The following is a 22,340-nucleotide window of genomic DNA, read 5'->3' as shown; positions in this document are numbered from 1 at the left end:
TACAAAGTATATTTTATTTCAAGTGTTTCAGGACCACATATTGTCGGGGGTAAATGTCATATGACTATTTTAATCATGTTCCATGACTTAGGGTATTTGGTCATTTCACCCAATATAAGGATATATTAATCATTTTCAATGATGCAAGAGTATTCTGGTCATTTTTACCTAATACAACATATTTTGATCATTTTTTGTCATGAGGGTATTTTAGTAATTTTCCATGACTCGGAATATTCTATTCATGTTTACCCCATATGGGGATATTTTTATCATTTTTATCATAAAGGGTATTTTAGTCATTTTCTATGACTTGGGGCATTTTGGTCATTGTCACCCATATAGGGGTGTTTTGGTCTGTTTCCATGACAGTATTCTGGTCATTTTTACTGATACGACGTATTTTTATCATTTTTATGTTATATGGTTATTGTTGTCATTTTCCATGACTCGAGGGTATCTTGATCATTCATGTTTACCCTGTATTTGGGTTAATTTCCATGATATAGGGGTATTCTGGTCATTTTACCCAATACTCTGTATTTTGATCAGTTTTTATGCAATGGGGGTATTTTAGTTATTTTCCATGACCGGGGTATTCAATTCATTTTACTCTATGGTATTTTGATCAATTTTTATGTCATAGGGGCAATTTAGTCATTTTCCACGACTTAAATTTTGGTCAGGAAACACTGGTTCTACTTCCAGTTGGGGTAATTCTAATTCCTACCTCCTTCGGTGTATGCCATTTCGCTTCTTTCAAGACAAATAGATGGCAGCACGTAAACTTACGAGGAAAGTTGCTTATATTTTCATTATTGGAACACCCTTAAGTTTTGCACAGGGAGTAAACTAATGTTTTTTGGAAATTTTACCTCACTGGGACAAACCCTGAGGAAATTTTTCTCCTAGGAATATTTTTTTCCAGAATTTAGAGAGATGATATATTTTAGGATATCATTATAAAGTGAAGGTGCATGAAAATAAAAATTGAATTATGGTTCAAATTACTTTTTTCTCCTGTGTAACCAAATAATGGAAAAGCTGAAATTTTAGAAAAAAAATTATTTTCCAAACTTTTTCAGAAAATTCCTACAATCCAAGAAGAACGACATATAATGGTGCACCCCAAAGTTCTGTGTTTACATTATTCGCAACCATTTGACAGTGGTGACGAGCTCAACACCTGCGCAAGGACCTAATTGAGATGGTTCACTTATTACCTGTGTTATGAAAAGGTGCATGTACTGCATGGTTGGTATATGTTATATATACTGGATTAGTCATCTTGACAATGCTTGGAGGGAATATAGACCAAGTGATGGTTTTATATGTACTTAATGTGGTGTATATACTGATTAGTTGGTTTATCCATACACCAACTATTTACAAGGTATACACGGAAAGTTGGTGAGTGTGATAAATACTGAATTCTTCATCCTTACAAAGGAAATGGATAACATAGGCTACGTTTGGGAACAAAGAAAATTGTTTCCATAGAATATTGGTTATCAACTGGTGGGACTGTGGCAAGGAGAGTGGCAGCGGGAGAGAATTCAGACGGCATAATTGAGGAGATGATGTGAGCTAATATTCCATGAAAAATGATTCTTAGTTGCCAAACACAGCCGTATGGCCCTGTTTGAATTGCAAGAAAAACATTTCTTGCCGAGAATATTTCTTAGGAATTTTTGTTATTTCAACAGTTTAGAGGGAAGTGATAATTTTAAGTGATATCATATTATCCTGTAAATTAAAGGTCATTGTAAATAAATTTTGAACTGGGGTGGTTCCAGTTACTTTTTTTTTCATATGAAATCAATTTAAAAGAAGGAAATTCTGGAATAGTTTTTCTTTTCCAAAAATTTTTCCAGAAATTTCCCGCAATCCAAACAGGACCTTTGTGACTAGATTTTCACTGCGAAAATATAGAGCTAGGTTTGATGTATTAAGCTATAAAGAATTTTTTGTGTAATATATTTATTAGCTATAAGGAAAGTAACATTTATAAGTAGGGGTGTAAACGAGCCGAGCCGAGCCGAGCTTGGCCAGGCTCGGCTCGGTTCGGGCTCAAACTAAGCTCGGGCTCAAACCGGGCTCGGGCTCGGCTCGGCTCGGTCAGGCTCGGCCAAGCTCGCGAGCCTTACCGAGCTCGGGTTATATTATGTTCACACCCCTCATCTTCCCTGGACAGCCCTACTAGTGTAATTTGACTACTTTTTTTACACTATGGGGGGTGGTCCTAGTAACAAATGGGGTTCCAAAAATGAACTGACATATTTTGCCCCCCCCTTTCACTCCCTGGACAACCCTTTTAATGTATAAATTAATATATAATATATATATTTAAATATATTAAATTCTTAACGAGCCTTTACGAGCCGAGCAGAGCCGAGCCTGGCCTAAATTAGGCTCGGCTCGGATCGTTAAGGATTCGAGCCGAGCTCGAGCGAGCCTCCGAGCCCGAGCCAAAATTGACACCCTTAATTATAAGCAACAGGGCGGTGATAAGTTCACCACCCCCCCCCCCCCGCGCGGCGCCCCTTTTACCGGTTGTGTCACAAGTCACAACTGATACAACCAGTACTCTCTCTCTCTCTCCAACATGAACGGTCAACAGGGCCCAATAATTGAATTGTCTAAATCTTTGAACTGAAAGACTATATGCCCCAAAAGCCAGTCATTTTATAGTTCACAATAATAGTTAGGGGAGTGATAAATCGACTCCCCAAATTGATAAATCGACTCCCATGTGTCTTTCTCTCTCCTCTAGGTTTCTCTCCTCTAGGTTAGAGAGAGAAAGAGGAGAGAGATAGACACATGGGGAGTCGATTCATCCATTTAGGGAGTCGATTTATCACTGCCCTAATAGTTAATGTATTTCATGACAATTAATGGGTGTATTAGAGGATAGTGTTGCGTGCTTCATTATGTTAGACACATGTTTATCCTTTTAGGCAACATCATACGAATGGTCAGGCCTATGGATTCACAGATCGTATGGATATTCCGGTTCTTTACAGAACTAAAAGGTTTATGGTTGGGGTTGAGACTGGACATCTCTTCTTACACACAACCAATATTTGACCTTGCCTCTATACACGAACTAGGGTGGCCTATATCGGTCACTAAGGTAGTAGACCCTAAGTAGGCAGAATGGGTACTGCGAATGATTCATGCACTTAATGTGATCATACTAGCATAGCCCGTGGACATGAAATAAAGATAAGGCCATTCTACCCAGATAGGACCCTTTATATGTCCTTAGACCTGAGAATTCATATTGGTCTGTAGGCCTCCTCTATGGCTTTGGTCTACCTAACAGTGGTTCTGATTTGGGATCACCTGAGGGTAGTACTAGGTCTTAAGGTAACCCACAACACTACAAGAAAGTCGACCTTCACCGGTGTTCTCGAACGTCGCTGTACATAAGGAAAAACGTCGGTGTTATATTCACCGACGTTTGCAATGAATGTCGCTAATTCCAATGTCACTAAAAAGGTATACTGTAACGACCCGGATTTGGGGCTAATTTTTTTGACATAATTTTTTTTTTAAATCCCAAAATCCGAATCGCTACCCCAAAAAGGGAAACAATGACTAAACTTCCATCGAACATGATAATAAGTTGCATCGAAAAGAAATTATGTAAGTACTATCTCCCATCCTAAGTATCACCTAACCCTGTTCATTGGCCAGGGCTCCTGAATTTTTCCTCACCTACGAAGCCTGAAAAATAATCTAAGTCAAACAGCAAGCTCATGTGACTGGCTTGAATAATAAAAGTGACAAGAATGAAAATTGGTTTTATAAAAGTGTTTCTCATGGCATTCACAAGGGATAAGGAAAAGCAATAAGAATTATAAGATTTATTGCTAAGGATAAAGAATATAAAAAAAAACATGTGAGAGCCTCAATCATACGAAGTACATATAGACAGTTAACTACGAGAAGTATCATGTCATCTCGACGAGGTATATGAGTCATATATATCTCCTCTAAGTACATACACGATGGCAATCCTCAAGTACCCGTTGGTAAATGGCCACACGTAATTTGTCTTAAAATTAGAAAAGACAAACTTAATTTAGTGTGATTATAACGAAAATCAGTAGTTTGTTCCAAAAATCAGAATAAGACAAACCGAGTTAGTGCAGTTATCAAAAATGGAATTTTATCTAAATTTCAGCAATTTGTCTTAAAATCAGAAAAGATAAACTTAATCTAGTGTGGTTATAAAACTAAAATCAACACTTTGTTCTAAAAATCATAATAAGACAAACCAAGTTAGTGTGGTTATCAAAATAGAATTTTATTTAAATTTCAACAGTTTGTCTTAAAATCAGAAAAGACAACTTAATCTAGTGTGGTTATAAAACTGAATTCAACACTTTGTTTAAAAAAAAGCGTAAAAAGATAAACCGAATTAGTGCAGTTATCAAAAATGGAAATAAGAAAAGAGTTTATGCCATTATAAAAATTAGTACTAACCTCTCGACGAAAACAATGAATGAAGACGCCTTCTCTCCCCCTTTGATTTCTTCCTTTTCCTCTCTCTCTCTCTCTCCCCTCTCTTTCTCTCTCTCTCTTTCTCTCTCTCTCTTCCCTTTCTCTCTTTTTTTCATACTGTTGAGAGATGGAGATGGATAGAAAGGTTGAGTTGAGTTGAGTGTTGAGAGATGGAGATAAGAGGAAAGGGTTTGGAAAAACCTACCATGGTGGGTTTATAAAACCCACAATTTGATTTTTTTTAACCCTTCTTTTCTTTATTTTATTTTATTTTATTATTTTATATATTATATTATATATATCTTATCTTATCTTATCTTATCCTATTGCATTATGATTCAATAATAGTTCAATAAATTTGTTGCAATTATTAGATTCTATAGGTAAGCCCCACAAGCGGTGGTCCCCACCTTTGGTGTGGACCCCATATTGTGGGCCCCACGGATGGTAGTGGGTCCTGCTTTGTGGGTCCCACTGGTGATAGTGGGTCCCTCTTTGTGGGTCTCACGGGTAGATAGTAAACCCACGGATGAATAGTAAAATAAATAGTAAATGAATGGTAATTGATGAATAGTTTTTATAAATAATAACTTATTTATTATTATTATTTTACAGGGTATTACATTCTACCCCCCTTAAACGAATTTCGTCCCCGAAATTCCTCTCTCCATACTCTCAGAAAAAGGTAAAAAATGGTTCTACTATCTATATTTCATCTATCTAACCCCTTTCCTAAGATATAAGCAAAACCCGTACGGAAGGTGGGGAGCTACACAAATAGCCCACAAGAACTTTTTCTCTCCGCTTCCGAGATGGAACCAACACACCGTACTAGAGGAGATACAGCTTTGATACCAACTGTAACGACCCGGATTTGGGGCTAATTTTTTTTTTAAATCCCAAAATTCGAATCGCTACCCCGAAAAGGGAAACGACGACTAAACTTTCATCAAACATGATAATAAGTCGCATCGAAAAGAAAGTCATTGAGTACTCTCTCCCATCCTAAGTATCACCTAACCCTGTTCATCGGCAACAGCTCCTGAATTTTTCCTCACCTACAAAGCCTGAAAAATAATCTAAGTCAAACAACAAGCTCATGTGACTGGCTTGAATAATAAAAGTGACAGGAATGAAAATCTGTATTATAAAAGTGTTTCTCATGGCATTCACAAGAGATAAGGAAAAGCAATAAGATTTATAAGATTTATTGCTAAGGATAAAAGAATATAAAAAAAACATGTGAGAACGTTAAGGAATATGCTAAAGATGGCAAATTATGGAATCGTATAAGAGAGCCTCAATCATACGGAGTACATATAAACAGTTAACTACTAGAAGTATCATGTCATCTCGACGAGGTATATGAGTCATATCTATCTTCTCATATGTATATACATGATGGGAATCCTCAAGTACCCGTCGGTAAATGGCCACACGTAGTTCTATGACCTTCTTGTACTTTGTACGAGGCCAATACAAAAACATCGTGTTATGGCCTAAAAATAAGAAGTATTACCACAGGAAATTCTACGGGGATAATCAGTTAATTCAATGATGTAGGTGCAAAAAGAATGCGAATAATCATAGGAAACAGAAATATAATCACAAAAATCATAATCGTAACTAATAGTATAAAAGTCAGTCATCACTTGCCTTTGAGTGTGTAAGGAGAAGCAAACCCTATATATCAATTGAGAAGTAACCCTATACAAATTACATAACAAATGTTATTATTCGTTAAGTGTTAGAATTTTCTTCTAACTTATTCGCTTTACTATGTTAATTATATAATTTTGTCTTCTTACGTAAATTTTTGTGAGTGATTTCAAAACAGAATATTTATTGAAAATCAGCAATTTGTTAAAAAAAATGATAATAAGACAAACTGAGTTAGTGCGGTTATCAAAAATGAAACTTCATTTAAAATTCAACAGTTTGTCTTAAATCAGAAAAGACAAACTTAATTTAGTATGGTTATGAAAACAGAAGTCGGCAGTTTATTAAAAAAGTGATAATAAGACAAATTGAGTTTGTGCGGTTATAAAAAAATGGAATTTATTGAAAATTCAGCAGTTTGTCTTAAAATTAGAAAAGACAAACTTAATTTAGTGTGATTATAAAAACTGAAATAAGTAGTTTGTTCCAAAAATCAGAATAAGACAAACCGAGTTAGTGTAGTTATAAAAAATGGAATTTTATTTAAATTTCAGCAGTTTGTCTTAAAATCAGAAAAGACAAACTTAATCTAGTGTGGTTATAAAACTAAAATCAGCACTTTGTCCTAAATATCATAATAAGACAAACCGAGTTAGTATGGTTATCAAAAATAGAATTTTATTTAAATTTCAACAGTTTGTCTTAAAATCAGAAAAGACAACTTAATCTAGTGTGGTTATAAAACTGAAATCAGCACTTCGTTTAAAAAAATCGTAAAAAGATAAACCGAGTTAGTGCAGTTATCAAAAATGGAAATAAGAAAAGACGAAGTGAGTTTATGCCATTATAAAAATTAGTACTAACCTCTCGATGAAAACAACGAATGAAGACGCCTTCTCTGCCCCTTTCTTTTCTTCCTTTTCCTCTCTCTCTGTCCTCCTTCTCTTTCTCTCTCCTCCCTTTCTCTCTTTTTTTCTTACTATTGAGAGATGGAGATGAGTGGAAAGGGTTGAGTTGAGTTGAGTTGAGTGTTGAGAGAGGAGATAAGAGGAAAGGGTTTGGAAAAACCCACGCATGGTGGGTTTATAAAACCCACAATTTGATTTTTTTAGCCCTTCTTTCTTTTATTTTATTATTTTATATATATATATATATATATATATGAGAGAACGGTTCCTACACATATGTGTAGATAAGTTATCTACACACTAGCTTAAAATACAGTGGAGGCCACATTATTTGGGTGATCCAAACCATTCATTTTTAAGGCCCTCACATAGATAGGGTGTCCACAAAAAATCAGATCCATAGGATCATCCTAACCATTCGAACTGTGGAGGGAAAAAATGGACTAATTTGTGAAGGTTTAAAGACATCCATTTTACCTCCACAAATCATAGGGTTCGGATGATCCTATGGATCTGATTTTTTGTAGACACCCCTATCTATGTGAGGCCCTTTAAAATGGATGGCTTGGATCACCCAAACAATGTGGGCCCCCACTGTATTTTAAGCTAGTGTGTAGAGAACTCTCTACACATATGTGTAGGAACCGTTCTCTCTCTCTCTCTCTCTCTCTCTCTCTATATATATATATATATATATATATATATATATATATATATATATATATATATATATATATATATATATATATATATCTTATCTTATCTTATCTTATTGCATTATGATTAAATAATAGTTCAATAATTTTGTTGCAATTATTAGATTCTATAGGTAGGCCCCACAAGCGGTGGTCCCCACCGTTGGTGTGGGCCCCATATTGTGGGCCCCACGATGGTAGTGAGTCCTGCTTTGTGGGTCCCGCTTGTGGGTCCCACTGGTGGTAGTGGGTCCCTCTTTGTGGGTCTCACAGATGGTAGTGGGTCCCTCTATGTGGGTCCCACGGGTAAATAGTAATAATGAATGGTAATTGAGGAATAGTTTTTATAAATAATAGCTTATTTATTATTATTATTATTATTTTACAGGGTATTACATATACCGACGTTCAAAATAAAACGTCGGTGTATAGTGAAAACTAGGGCTGCAACTCGAGCCGGGTAAAACCCGACCCGCATCGACCCGACCCGAAAATAACCTGGGTTGGGTTCAGGTTTCATGGGTTTCGGGTCGAGCCGGGTTGAGCATCCAAAAGCCCGCATGAATCTCGGGTCGAGCCGGGTTTGAAGGGGCCCGACCCGAGTTACATAAGTTATAGTATGTACTTTTTTTTCTTCTATTGTTAGTTAAAAGTTAAAAGTGAAAACCCACGCACCCACTGTTATAGTATGTGAGTGTAATTTCTGCTTCTATGAGTTGAGTTGATTCAAGTGTTTGATTCAGCATTGTTTGATTGTAATTAAAACATTGTTTGATTACAGCATTGTTTGATTCAAGTGTAATGTGAGTATAATTACATCATTGTTTGATTCAAGTGTAATGTGAGTCTAATTTCTGCTTCTATGAGTTGAGTTGCTTTGCCAAGCAAGAGTTTTCCTTAAAAAATTGCGTCAACGTGAAAAAACCTGACCCGACCCGAGATTTATCATGGGTAGGGCCGGGTTTGGGAATCGTGGGTTTTCCGAAAAAAAACCCGACCCGCCCGACCCGAGTTGCAGCCCTAGTGAAAACACCGGTGCTTTAACGAGCGTCGGTGAAAAATCTGAGATTTTCCGACAGTTACAAAACGTCAGTAATTAAAATACCATTAGCTAGCCTGAAACATAGACCGACGTTTTGCGAACGTCGGTGAATGCCATATTCAGCGGCGTTTTTTATTGAACGCCGCTGTAGAAGTAATTTTTTTTTTATAATTTCCATTCATCAATATCCCCTTCTATGGTAAATGAACCTGATAATATTGTAATACACATTTAGTAGCTGCTGCTATCACATTCACAAGCACATTCACAATCTCACAAATAATTTGCATTACACTTGTTAAAGCTGAAGATATATCATAATGATTGATTATACAAACTAAATGTATCAGTCACCTAGGTACACAAAAATTAATTCCACCCATATAGATCCAGGCTCTACATCATGTAGGCTCCAATAGAATTCACCAAGTTGACAATGAGGCAATCGCCGTTCATTTACTTCATTCCACCCACAAATGTATCAGTCACCTAGTCTTTGGTTGTGCTTAGAAAAACTCCCTCGTACAGTCGTATCCTCTCCATATCCTTAAATTACATCATTCCCTAAATATAGAGGCAAAAAGTTTAGGCTAAAAAAATGTGTAGTGAAGAACAATGGGCATGGAAAGAAAACCCAAGAAAGCTATACTGTAAGTATAAAATAAAATTTACTAGATCAACATAACAAGCAGGAACACATCCATGGCATTAAGAACTAAATCCATCATAAAAAAAGAAAGAGATAAGGTAATTACGAAAAATTAACAAAACTACAAAAGACATTGTAAATTTGTAACACTGACTGAAAATTTACTTAGATTGCACACCGAGTGATTGAGAAGGCCTGGAATAGGAACCAAGCATGTCCTCAACAGTGAAAATAAGTTTCATGCTATTTGAATAGCAGAGCTCACAAGCCCACTGAAACTGATCCCATGTATATAGCTCTTGTTGAAATATATTTTGATAATTAGTGCATATTGGAGGAAATAATGCATCGTATTGCTCTTGTAAGTGCTAAAATGAGATGCATGTTAAAGGCTATTACAATACCCAAAACACTCTCAGCGGCCCCAAAATAAAAGACAAGATGAGTTCGCCCGCTTATCAAAATATGATATTACTAGTAACCCACATGGGATTTGCTAGGGACCTACGCAGAAAGGCATTTCACGGATAGCTGTTTCATGTGAGAGCAGCCACCTCAGATTAATTAATTGAATGAGACCAAATCTGTTGTGCAACTGCTCTCAAATGCAACAGCCGGCCACGAAATGTCTTTATGCTCTCATGCAGTGTAGCTGCAATCTTGATGTACGGCATAATATTTGGTTCATCAGAAATCTGAAATTTAGTATGTAATAAATCAATAAGTGCAACAAAAATAAAAAATGCCAGAAAAAGCAACACTGGCCTCTTTGTGAACATCATAGACCCTCGAATGCAAAACCTATTCCAAACGGAATCAATATGGGAATCATACCCACTTGCACAATGTAAAATTACATAAAAAATATTAACCCTCTGTTTTCTTTACATCAGTTTTCAAAGGCGAAGTAGTAAGGCGAGGCGCTTATCCTCTTGAGGTGTTAGTCATAAAAGGTGAGGTGTGGACAGCATACCCTCTGTAGTAAATGGGGACATAGTGATCTACTCCACAAAATATAGCAGAAAGAATAGAACCCACCTCTTACCCTAGAACCAGATCCATCATCTTCTCCATCAACCATACTCTACAAACCCTAGATCTGACAGGAGAAGGAAATGGTTGGAGGAGGAGATGAAGGGTGGTCGGAGGATTGGCAGTGCTACTACTGCTCCTACCACAATTTAGATGGAGGCAAAAATGTAGAAGGTACTCCCAGGTTAAAGCAGAACCAACACCTTCCTCTGTAACGTTTTCAGGGAAGGGGAAGAGTTCCAATAGGAATATTAAACCACGGAATAGTCCTGGTGGTTGGTTTTGTTCCCCCTGTAAATATTTTAATTTCAGGTGGCGGGATAAGTGTCGTTGGTGTCAATGGTCTGAAAATCCCTCAAAATGGGTTGCCCATGTTAGTTCAGAGCCTAGCATGGAGGCTAACTGTGAGGTGAACGGTCATGGCCTGATTCGGGTAAAATCCACTTTCTTGAGACTAAAGGGAGCCCAACTCTTTCCATATCCGGCAAGGAAGTGCTTATTCGTATGGACACCCTAAAAGCTTGTCTTATAGGAAAAAAGAAAGACAGATACATGTCTCTAGAGGACCTCTGGTTTTGGGCACAAAAAGTTTGGGATTTTCCATCCTTACATTGCCCTTGTACCTTGGCGGAGGACGAGATCCTCTTTATGTTTGAATCTGAAGCCCAGGCATCAAAGATTCTTGCTATGAGATCTGAAGCCCTAGGTAATCATTTGGTTTCTCCCTCACCATGGAATAGGGAGTTCCTTCAAGGTGAGGAAGCTCTTTGGATTAATTTTTATGGCATCCCTCTGCATGCATGGGCTATTTCAACGGTCGAGGCTATAGGGAGTCTATTTGGTAAAGTATTGGAAACCAAAATGAAAGGTAACCACCAACATTGTATGAGTTTTGTCTCGGCCAAAATTCTAGCCCCCCAGTGGCTTTTCCATGGTTCTTGTGTTAGAATTAGAATCCTTGATAAGGTTTACTCTATTGGGATTGATCTTCAGAAACAACACAATAATAAAAGTGGTGTTTCGGAGTACTCTAGTTCATTGGGATGTGCCGGTATGGGCATTATACCGCCGTCTGAGGGTTCCCCGCCGATTGAGGACATGCCTCTTGGTGAGCCGTTGGTTCCCCTGTCTAATTCAAATTTCAAATCCAAGGATGGCGCTGAGAAAGAGCTTGAGAAAGGTGTAAATTGGCCTCTAGTTAGGAGCGTTGGTCAATCTTGTCTGCCCCTGGTGGGGCTAGAGAAGAGTAAGCCTTTTGATTGTGTTGCCCCTAGAAAGAAAGTTGCTTGGTCGGACCTTCCCTATAAGGATAGAAACAAAGGTGCCCTCCCTCCAAAAGTAAGAAATACCTTCGTTCCACGAGCCTCGGGTGGCCTTAATCATCGCCTAAATCTTAATGCTAGGGCGGCAAGATCAGGAAATAACCTCCTCGATCACATTGTTGAGAAACTCTTAGATGCATCTTTGGTAGGGTCAAGAAAGAAAAATAGTTGAAATACAGGTGTGACAATCCAAGAGGGGGGGTGAATTGGTCAATTAGAAATTTTAGGCTTAATTAAGGGAGATTAAAAATTAATCCATTTAATTAAGCACTAATTAGTCTAACCCTTGTTCAAATAGGTATATATCAATAAAATCTAGGGTTTAGACCTTCTAATCATGCACATTTAGCTAACCCTTGTTCAAATAGATATTATAATGCAATTTAGAGTTTAGACATTTAACTTAAGTGCATTCACTAACCCTTGTTCAATTAAAGCATAAACATAAGTAAGGTTAGAGATTACCAATCACCACACGTGTAAGAGAAGGAAAGGAAGAGAGAGAGAGAGAGAGAGAGAGACAATGCACACCACAATGAGGACACCAAGATTTATAGTGGTTCGGTCACAACTTGACCTACTCCACTCTTCCAAGTTTGGCTCCTTGGGTACTCCACTATGATGAGATTTCAAGCCTAATCTCGAAGCTCTTATAATAAGCTTTTCCATCTCAAGGGCCAAAGAGAAGCCCATCTGCACGAAGCCTTCTTCACCTTTCTTGGGCCGAAGAGGAGACCCTCATCTTCACCTTTCTTTACGGGCCGAAGAGAAGACCCTCTTCTTCACAATTCCTTTCGGGCCGAAGAGAAGACCCTCACATGAAGAACAAATACAAATGTAAAACTCTCAACGCCTCTTAATAGGCGGATTACAACTTTGTAAGCTCACATTCACTTCAAGAAATAAACAAATAAAAGCCCTATGGAGTGCCTCTTGATAAGATGTAGAAATGGAAGATCAAAGAGGTTTTTAGCATTTGAAATAAAATGTTGAAGCTCAAAGAGAAATGGGATTTGATCTTTCTCAAATGTTTAAAAAGCTTGTAGAGATAGGTTTTAATCATGTATATATAGTGTATTTGAAAATATGACCGTTTGGGGTAAAACTGTTAATAAATGGCTTGAAAAAGTCAAGCAGAAAATGTCCCAACGGCTAGTTTGCTCGACCAAGGCGGTCGACCAGGCTACGACGGTCGCCCGCCCCTATCAGGCGCCCTATTCTATTTTCAAATTTCTTACCGTCGCGGTCGACTGGCCACATGGCGGTTGCCCGGCGAGGGCTAGTTGTTTGCTAAAAAATTTGGCTCATAAAACCTATCTCGGTCGATCGACCCACGGTGGTCGCCAGCTAAAACCCATGTAGGATTGTTCTGTTTGAAACAGATACATATCCACGGTCGCCCGGCTTGACCCGGTCGACCGGCCCTGAGTGAAATTCCAATTTTAACTTTAAAATCCAGGGGCTTTTGGGCTATTGTCTTTGGGCTTAAGTCTTAGGTTTTCAAATACATTTTTGGGTGTGTTGATGGTTTTCAAAGATGTAAAATGTTAAGTATAAAAATCATTTGAAAATCTTTTGAAAGTGCATTTAAACATAAAATCAAGAGGACTCCAAATACATTCTAAAAATAAGAACCTTGAGTCTTTTTGGAATGTCTTGGCCCCTTTGCACTTTCTTGGACTTCTTCGGCTTGGGTGAACATCTTGACCTTGTCTTGGCTCTTGTGACATCCTCCAATCTTCAGTGCATGTTGTGAGGTGCATGAAGTGTCACCAATGGCATGTTCAGCTCCAAGCTCTTTCTTGACACTTGCTTAGGAACTACAGGGATCTTCATGATGAGCTTCTTTACTTGAACATTTTCAAATGAGGATGACTCCAATGTAGGTGCAAGCTCTTGGTTCCTTTGATCCTTGATCCACAAGTCATGTGTTGTGAAGAGTTGTGTAATGGCGAGTATGACATGACATTCCTGTGTACAACACAACATCTCAAAGCAACACATCAGTCCATAAATGCTAATCAATTTGGTTTGCTAGCATCAAAACAAGAAGGTAAGATGAATGATTAACCCATGGGAACCCTTGGGCTTACAATAGTAGACTCTCAAATCTCCTCAAATTTTATTCCCGGTTGCCCAGGGTAGGATTTGTTTTGGGCTGAATTATTATTACTCATTTTTTTAGTTAGTAGCCTTTTGGGTCTGGGGGGTCTCCTTTTTGTTTTTTAGTCATGAGGAAGCTAAAATTTTAGTCGAAATGGATATTCAGGGTGAGTTTTGCGAATTTTCCTCCTGTTCTGGTGATCGAAATATTCGTTTACCCTTAGGGACTTTGGTGCTAGAGAAGGTCATGTAGCACTTGAGAAAGATGAATGTTGAGGAAGAGATGGCATTGTTGGGAGAACGCCTTCGGAAGCAATGGAAGGATTTCATGTGCTAGGAATCTTACATGGCTTAGCCTCTGTGGGGCATTAAGGTGGTGGGTATCCGGAGTCGGATGACTTGCTCATACTGGGTTTCTTGATCCTTCAAGATTATAGCGAAGGGGAGTGCGCATTTTAGGCTTGTCATCGAAGATACAAACTGAATGACTATGACCATTGGGTAATATAAATGAAAGGAAGGAGTTTGGTGAAGGTTTCTTTTGGATGCGGTAGGAGATGAAGATCTCGAAAGGGAAGTGATTTAGTGATTTGGCATGGTGGGAGTGCATGGAAGTATTCACTTATCTGCAGCGGTTTGACATGGAAGATTTTATTTGGTTTTACTGGCCAAGGAGTATGTTCCTGGCCACCCTTAATTGATTCTATGTAGTGCAAGTTGGGACCCCTTGTCCCCATTGTAATCTTCATAGCATCAATGAAATTGTCAATTTTCAAAAAAAAAAATTACATAAAAAATAGCCTCTCAGTGAGTAAGTTGGATCATTGAATACAACTTAAGATGCATGAACTTGTAGAAGCATTATAATAAGCTTACCTTCTCGGAAACTCGGCTGCTACTTCCATTCAATAGCTTTGGTTTGGGTACTTCACCTTGTCTTTTACTACGCGGACAGATGCCAAATACTTTCTCTCGGGTACTAAAAAGAAAAGAAAAAATGAAAAGAAGAGGACCCATTTATTCTCTATACGGGCAGCTAGAGAAATTGAGGACAAAAAACCCATTTTACCGACATTGAAATACAAATCTTTTTCAGGTCAATCATAATCCATCTCGGAATATGGAAGACCATATACAAAGGCTTATTAGTCAAGCTGGATATAACATGTGTAGTTTTCAGTAAAATATTGTCCTACAAGCATCTAATAAGACTCAAAAGAAGTCATTTCAAATTAAGTATTTTAACAATGGAAGTATCAAAATAAGGAAATCTGCTCACAATGGTACTTGACTGCTTCACTAATCTGCCAAGTTACTAAGTTCAGATCTTAACCAGTCAGAAACAAATCTCACGAAAAGAGGATATGATATGAACATTTTTGCAAGAAGAGATTTAAGGGGGAATGTGCCGTTGGGTCCATTCACTGATGCTCGATCTCAATAGGGAGATGTGAGTTTTATCTCCGGCCAAACGGTTAGGCAACACTACAGTGCCTGGGTAAACATCCCGTTTACTAAACAAGACGTCGAGAGTTTCACTAAGAAAGAAAAATAATTTTAAGGAAGGGGGGTCATCTAAACTAATCAATCCCCTTCCCTTGACTTCCTTCCCACTTTTCCTTGTCTTCTTTGGGCTGCGACGGTGAACGAAAGCATGTGTTGTGGTGACTATGCTCAGCAGGCTTGCAACCTTGGGTCTCTCGAGGAGTCGAAATCTCCCAGTTTACCGAATACGCATGTGCGATCAAACAATCCTATTTCTTCGATTGAAAATGTTCAAAATTGTTTATTTTGAACACCATGGAATCTTCCTTATTAGGTTACAGGAATTGATTGTCTCATGCGTTATAACATCTTTTAGGGATTATTATATCTTCATAAGTAGGGTATTTCAGTTTTTTTTAGGAGGGCGGGCTCTAATGGATTAATAACCGCTACTGTAGCGAAGAAAAGGTGGTAGCTCAAAAGCACTTGTTTCAATTTATCGGGATCTTTGCTTGTAACCGTCTGTTAGGAACCTTAACTTTCTCCACCATATGAAACGCGCAACTCTATAATTTGTGGACCTCCAAAGAGCTAAATGAAGAAGTACTTACTATCTTTCCCAAACCCCCTGTTCTACCTACCGACCTTAACTTCTCTTTCTAGCCCTTCTACGCTTACCAACGACTGCATTCCTCTGATTGCTTGTTATACTCCTACCATATTCCTTTGTTTGTGCACTTTCAGTCCTGGATCGACTATAAGTTACGTTCTTTGATTCACTGAAAGTGACGTCTCTCAGGTGAGGGACTTCACAGAATTAAAAAAAGAGTATTATGGTGCTTATTCGAAATGAACATGTCACAAAGAAAGCAAGAGCTACTATGTTCTGCAAGAAATATAACAGTAAACAAGACTAACAAAACATTCCTTAATTTATGATTTTTTGAACTCGTAATTCTATTTTTAGCAAGTATATTTCATTCGATGCAAAATAAAACACAAGAAACAAGTCAAGATTAGCTTTCATAACACAAAAGCAGAACTTATTATTCAAAATCCTAACACTCTCTAGCCCAGTGCCAGTGGCTTTCATAATCCCAAACAAATGATTAAAAGAAAACCCTAAATACATGAAAGAGCCAGAAATCTACACAAGGATGCCTCATGTAGCAATCTTTATAGAACAAGAGTAAGGAAAAAATCCCTAAAATAAGAATCCAAGAGAAAAGAAAAACCTTAACAACATTAAAGATCCAGAAATCTACACAAGGATTCCTCATATTTCAATCTCTACAAAACAATTTAATTTAAAAGACAAAAAATCCTAAAACTAAGAACATGAAAGAAAACATGAATCGAGAAGAGATCTTACTTTATAAACAAACCAAAACAGGGATTGAGAAGAGATCTTACCATACAAAACAATGAAATCTTTCTCAGAAACTCAAACGATGAGGCTCGTTCCTAGTAGAGCAAAAATGTTGAATTTAAGAGAGAAATCGAAACAAAAATCAGAGAGGAAAACAAAGAAAGCCCTAAAAACTAAATGGGGTTTTTCTTCGATTGGATGGGGAAGAGAATGTTTGCGTTTTTATAACACATACCATTCTCTAAAACATGAAACTAAAAGGGAAGAGAAACACCAAAACCCTAGAAAGCATGATTGGTACAGCCAAGAACTTCTGATTATACACGGAACGAGAGAAAATAGCACTTGAGAACCCATTGATAATTCCCCAAAAAAAACAAATAATCACATTAAAATAGCAGAGATGAGAAATCACCCCAAAACCCCAAAAAAATTGTAGAGATAAGCAAAAACCCTAAACATACATTAACTTCACTGGTAATAGCCTTTTGAGATGGAAAAAATCACAAGGTTTTAGCTTCTTGATCCAGTAGGGTTTAACATAGCTCAAAATAAAAACCCCAAATCTTCAATGACAGCAGCAAATACCACGAGTAGAACTTAAATGGTATTTTCCTTCCTTGCACGAACAGTGACCTAAATCAGGAGATTTTGCATTTAAAATCGTTGCAAAGAATAAAGTCTGGAATGGGAAAAAAGAGGGAAAAAAGAACCTCTATATATTTGTGAAGAAAAGAGCAGAAACTAAAATAAAAGCCTACCTTTTTTTCTTCACCTTCTACTTCTTCCTCTTCTTTTTCTATGTTATAGTATGGATACTAAAGTAGAGGGGATCCATGTAAAAACTTGGCAGCAGCACCTTCCCATTGGCTTCAATTCACGAAACCAAATTTACAGCAGCACTGAAAATGTAAATTAAAATGAATGATAAATGCAGTTGGGTGACATGGATCCAACGGGCGCTCTTGCCGCTGGGTTTTTGCAAGCGCATTCTTCAGTTTAGTATTCCTCGCGTTATAAAGAGGACATTAAGCAAAATCTCCTCGAAATTAGTATTAGAAGAAATGTACTTTATAAAAACATTGTTTTAGGCTACCGATATTGGCACTTCAATGTTTCGATAACCGCACTAACTCATCTTGTCTTATTATTTACACAAAAGTTATTACATTTCCCAAAACGATCTCATAAGCCTGTTAAAAAAGAAAAGACAAGCTGAATTTGTGCAATTATTAAAACATGGTAGAGCCAAATATCAGTACCCTTTCCATGAAATTCCCTCGAGATTTGCTTGGGCATTTCGCGGCCGACTTTTGCATGAGAGAACAACCAAAAGGCTCACTTTTCATCAGATTTTGTCTGATTCATTTAATTCATGTTAGATGGCTATTTTCTCATGCAAAAGAGCCATTTGCCTTTCCACGAAGTTCCCTACCAAACACCATAAACAAAGATGGAAGGTTTTTTTTATGGATATATCGAATGATATGGGTACACCTTTCTAAGACTATTGGTCACTAATTACATTTTCTTAGTAAAAGAAAATAACATATGATTTTTTTAACTAGGATAAAAAGAGAGTCCCCGGGCAGACCGCAAGTTGGATAAGATTAAGAGCAAAAAAATATATTAATAAAAAAAAAAAAAAATTGGACAGCAGCCAAGCAGAAGACTAACAGCTATAGCAGTGACTAAACAGCCTTGGACCGGATGTTGGGAAGGCCCAAGGCGTCACATTTGGCGGCCCCTCTGGCTGCTTGAGACAGGTCTCTCCAAGAATCGTATACGCGTTTAGCCTTGGAGATAACTGCATCAGCAAAATAATTCCCTTCCGAGAAAAGTACGGAGTGAGGATGAAGATTGCAAACTACTACGCTATGCAGATACTTTTGGACTTCAGATCAAAACACGCACGAATCTTGAAAACATAGAGGTACAAAGACCATTTTGCCTTTCCTAACACCATTAGAGTCCAACCTTAATCATTTTCTTTGTAGTCTCATTTTGAATATTTTATTATTTCTTATTGTTTCTTTTGGCTAGCATTTAATACATATTCATTCCCTTTAGAACCTGACCCTCTAATGGAAACCATACAATTAAGAACGGCTACGTTATTAGTTATACCGGAAACGTCCTCAACCCGTCGTTGCCAACCAATGGAAACCCTAAAACTATGAATGTCAGCGTTATTAAGTATACGTGGATTGTCTCTTCCACTTGAACTGAGTTGATTAAGATAAAAGTCAGTCGGCATATCATAAACGGTAACGTTATTAAAATATATCGCCAGCGTTTTCTCACTCCAACAGTTGTATCCACTGATTGAACCATCGTTGATTAATTGATCCCCCCAATAAAAAACGTCAACGTTATTAAATATACCGCCATCGTTTTCCCACTCCAACCGTTGTATCCACTGATTGAACCATCGTTGATTAATTGATCTCCCCAATAAAAAAACATCAACGTTATTAAATATACCACCGACGTTTTTCCACATGAACTGTTATATCCACTAATCGAACCATCATTGATTAAGGTGGTCGATAGCCCCGATCAGAAATGAAAACGTTAGTAAGTATACCGCCGACGTTGTTCCCACTCGAACCTTTATATCCACTAATAAAACCAACGTTTATTAAGGTAGTCGAACCAGCTTTTTTCCCACTCTATAAACAACAACGTCTGTCTCTTATAGAGGCAAGCTATACATTGAGGTGTACTCTTGTGCAACAAATCCGAGGATGCTATCTGGGCTCTGATGGTGTTAATAAGGGCAACAGGGTCTCTTTTCCTCCACTTTTTCAAGATTCGTGCGTGTTTTGAAGGTTCGATCAGTGGATATAACGGTTGGAGTGGGAAAAACACTGGCGTTATATTTAATAACCTTGCCTTTTCTGAGCTACTGAATGACTATCTATCTTAATCAACTCGGTTCAGGTGAAAGAGACGATGCTGGTATACTTAACAACATTGTCGTTCTTAGTTTTAGGGTTTCCTCTAGTTGGAAACGACGGGTCGAGGAACGTTGTCGGTATAACTAATAACGTAGCCGTTCTTAATGGTAGGGCTTCCATTGAAGGGCCAGGTCCTGAAGAGAATCAATATGTATTAAATGCTAGCCGAAAGAGATAGCAAGAAATAATAAAATATTCAAAATCGGAATCCAAGGAGAATGATTGCGTTTGGGATCTGATGGTGTTAGGAAGGACAAAAGGGACTTTGTACCTCCACTTTTTTGAGATTTGTGTGTGTTTTGAACTAAAGTCCAAAACTACTCACATAGTGTAGTAGTTTGCAATCTTCATCTTCATTCCAAACTTTTCTCATCCACTAATTGAACCAGCATTCATTAAGCTAGTCAAACCAGCGTTTTTCCCACTTTGTGAAAGGCAATGTCTGTCTCTTATAGAGGTGAGCTATTGTGGGAGCCAGTTATTTCCCACCGCTCGCTTCTGGAAGCGCAGGATCACCACGTCGAGTTTCTTTTAGAGTGGGAGTGTTTGTTTGTCTGCGTTTCTTGTGAACTCGAGATCGGGGTCCGGATTTCAAAAGAAAGAGAGTTTCAGAGTTGCCATCTAGGTTAGGGCTTAGGACCCGTGTCTGCTTTTCCAATGAAACGGGGATAAAGATTCGAGTCTCATTGGAGCAGCAGTAACCGAAGCTGTACTCTAGGTTTGTGGCCTATTACCCATAATTTTACTCTGTTTGTTAAGGCTTGGTCTTTACATAAATCTGAGTAAGGGTTATGATTACATTCGGGGAAGGTGTTAGGCACCCCTTATGCCCAGGTAAACCCAGTCTCGACTTGATTTGGCATTTTGAAAGAACTTTATTAGAAATCTCCACTTTTTATCCTTTATTACCATTGGGCTTAATTCCTTTACGTAAATGAAATGGATTTACAAAGAAAAGAAAAACGAATCAGTTTGGGTGTTATCCGGATTGAGGGCGTGTACTGCATATCTCGAGTCCCAGGATGATCTCGCAGTTGACCACAATCAGGATAACTAAAAACAAACGGAAATGACAGGACATAAAGGAAAGAAAAGGGTGGGTTTTTTATTCCCTCCGTTTGTCCAACGCCGTGGGGGCACCAGGGCTCTCGTCTCTGTGTCTTTTGTCTATGGTGAAACCGGAGACAGAGTGGCGGGATAAGGAGAGGGAACGTAGCCCTATTTACAAGGAAAGGTACAGGGTTTACGTTATAGGATCTGGGGCAAGAGGAGCCCTAGATCCTATAACTACCCTTCACCGAGTTTTATAACAGAAATGCATAAAGCTGGGAAATAATTGTAATTTTACCAAAAGCGCGGGTACGTTTCCCGAAAAGTCGGCGGCGTAACGACGCTAATTTGATGACGTGGCTCCGGGTTCCCCAAAAATTATGTAGACCAACAGCGCTAATTGGATGATGGAGCATCGGGTTCCCCAGAAATTCTGTCGAACAACGACGCTATTTGAGTAAGAGGCACCGAGTTCGTCGAATTTCAATAGAACAACGGTCTAATTGAAAGATGTCGCTCCGAATCTTCGGAAATTCGGCAGAATACTGACGCCCAATATGAGCTCCCTAAGAATTTCTCTACTTTTTCTCTCCCGGGTAAAGAAACTAGGGTTTTTGGACAGAGTTTTCTTTGAAAAAAAGGGTTGAAAAACAGAGGACCAGAGGTTTTTATCTAGAGAATAACTTATGGAAAGGTTAGAATCTGATTTTACTCTTACCCCCCTATTTATAGTTTTTTTGGAACTTCGAAAGACCATATCTTATCCGTTTTGGACTCTAATCGCATGCGGTCAGATCCGTTGGATTCCTTGTGGCAAAGAGAAACCAGCAAGGATGGTCTCGCGAGTTGGTTTGGGTGCGAAGTGTTTTTGGGTAAAAACGTACGTTTTTTTACTCAAAGTTAACCTTTGGTTGAAATGCCATGTGAAAACGGGCTTTTTGGCTGTACAGTAAAAGGCGGGTGCCGTGTAAAGACAAGGTTTTTGTTTTAACCTTGAGATAAATTCATTTTCGAGAAATCTTTCCTGTTTCATGAACCAGAGAGAGAGATCGAGAGAGAGATCGAGAGAAAGAGAACAAGGGCTCTGGGCTCGTCATGAGACTCTTCATCGCGACAACCTATCATTAGTACTACCTTGACAAAATAGGATGTTTACAGATGCCCCTCTTTGGCATTCGTGTGCAAAAGAGACCGAGAGAAAGAGAACAAGGGCTCTGGGCTCGTCATGAGACTCTTCATCGTGACAACCTATCAATAGTACCACCTTGACAAAATTGGGTGTCTACATATGCCCCTCTTTGGTAGAGGGTGCAAGGCACAAGAATGCCAAAGTATGGAGACAAACAAAATTGTTTCATTGGGGACTAATTATAGGGTTGCAGGAGTCACGTCGGGTCCTTAGGCATGCAGCCTTTACCGAGGAATCTTGTTGTCAGGTCCTTGAGTGGAAACCTCTCACTGACAGTTTTGAGTTTTGAAAATACGACTGTTAGAATGAGTCTTAGGTGAACGTTTGAAGTCAGGTCTGGCGCCTGACTTGGGGAGGGACCTCAAAGA

General features: G+C 38.3%; 1 protein-coding gene across 17 annotated transcripts in view; it reads right to left on the bottom strand.

Moving 5' to 3' along the window:
- Nucleotides 1-8,990: 8,990 nt before the first annotated feature.
- LOC143857136 (uncharacterized) overlaps nucleotides 8,991-22,340 on the bottom strand; it is a 101,624-nt gene continuing 88,274 nt past the window's right edge. For 12 of the 17 annotated variants that reach the window (XR_013238467.1, XR_013238469.1, XR_013238471.1 and 9 more), the window contains one exon: nucleotides 8,991-9,377. The gene's annotated coding sequence lies outside the window, so the exon portion shown is untranslated. Of the gene's footprint in view, nucleotides 9,378-14,795; nucleotides 14,899-16,817; nucleotides 16,869-17,534; nucleotides 17,676-22,340 lie in introns of all 17 variants that reach the window. The other 5 variants (XR_013238461.1, XR_013238464.1, XR_013238457.1 and 2 more) reach the window with 3 other exon arrangements.

The sequence above is a fragment of the Tasmannia lanceolata genome, unplaced genomic scaffold (assembly GCF_043159265.1).
Source record: "Tasmannia lanceolata isolate RefF3 unplaced genomic scaffold, GAP_Taslan_0.1 ptg000024l, whole genome shotgun sequence".
In the NCBI taxonomy this organism is placed as follows: Eukaryota; Viridiplantae; Streptophyta; class Magnoliopsida; order Canellales; family Winteraceae; genus Tasmannia; species Tasmannia lanceolata.
The sequence above is the reverse complement of the archived record's forward strand: the minus strand, read 5'-3'. Positions and strand labels throughout refer to the sequence as shown.